A 1326-nucleotide genomic window follows, 5' to 3' on the forward strand; every position below is an offset into this window, starting at 1 on the left:
CTGTTTTGTTTTTTAAAATAACAATCTTTTTTTTTTTAAAGATTTTTATTGGGGAATCGGGGGAGGGGGAACAGACAAGTTGCTGTTGTTTTGTTCTTCAGTCTAGTTGTGGAGGACGTAGCTTCACTGGCCCAAGTTGGCACCATCATTGCGCTTTTCCCGGACAAGGCACATCAGTCGCCGGCTTCTGGATGGCCGCTCACTGCAGCTGCTGGCCGCTCATGCTGGCTGCTGGCTACACACGGTAGCCCATGGCAACGTCATTGGCCCTCATATGTGGGATCCGAACCGGGGCCCTCTGGTGTCCCAAGCCAGTTCTTAACCATCACGCCACTCGGCCGGCCCTGTGGGCTATCTCTTAAAAGTATATCCAGGGCCGGCCGAGTGGCTCAGTTGGTTAAGAGCTTGCTGCTCTGAGCAACAGCAGTTCGATGCCCGGCCCAAACTGAGCTGCCAACAGGTGGCAGGATGGCTCAGCTAAAAAAAAAAAACAAAAAATCAAAACTATATGTAGAATCTGACCTCTTCCACCACCTCCACCAGCATCTCTTACCTACATTATGATGGTAGCCTCCTAGCTGGCCTTTCGCTTCCTCCTTCCTCCTGGACTACATTTTCAGTATAGTAGCCAGATTGATCCTGGTAGAAAACCTAAGTTGACAGCATATCCTGCCTCTTCTCAAGAGCTTCAGCAGCTGGTTTCTGTCAGAGCAAAGCTGTAATCCTTGCAGTGGCCCTCAGGGCCCTTCATGATCTCACCTCACCTCCTCTGTGCTCCTCTCTCTGGCCTCCCTGGAGGCCTTCTTCTCCCTGTTCCCTGAAGGCCCCAAGGCTTTTGCACTTGCTGTTCCCTCTCCTAGAAAGCGCTTCCACCAGCTAGCCATCCGGCTCGCTCTCTCTCCACAAGGATTGGCTCAAATGTCACCTTCTCTGTGACGTACCCTCTGCACCTCGACTACCTCCACCTTAGTCCCAGCCTGCTCCAAACTAGTGTTAATACTAGTTTCCTAACACTGCTCCATTTTCTCTGCCTCGACTAGAATGGACGCTTCAAACTAGATTTTTGTCTTTTTGGCTAAAGGTGTATCTACCCTCAGTGCCTAGAAAAGTGTCTGACATGCACAGGTACTCAGCAATTTGTTACATGAATAAATAAATGAGTGAACGATTAACATATCATTGCCATCAAGAGATCAAAATACTCTAGTCAAGAAAGGAGAGAAAGCGGACCCGCCGAGTGGCGCATTGGTTAAGAGCTGGCTTGGGACGCCAGAGGGCCCCGGTTCGGATCCCACATATGAGGGCCAGTGACACTGCCCTCCACAG

The 1326-nt window shown here is 50.4% G+C and overlaps 1 protein-coding gene across 1 annotated transcript in view; it reads left to right on the forward strand.

Moving 5' to 3' along the window:
- The window catches only part of CENPN (centromere protein N), a 19865-nt gene that overhangs the window by 2787 nt on the left and 15752 nt on the right, over nt 1-1326 (forward strand). The window lies entirely within an intron of this gene.

This window comes from Hipposideros armiger, unplaced genomic scaffold (assembly GCF_001890085.2).
Source record: "Hipposideros armiger isolate ML-2016 unplaced genomic scaffold, ASM189008v1 scaffold_19, whole genome shotgun sequence".
Lineage (NCBI taxonomy): Eukaryota > Metazoa > Chordata > Mammalia > Chiroptera > Hipposideridae > Hipposideros > Hipposideros armiger.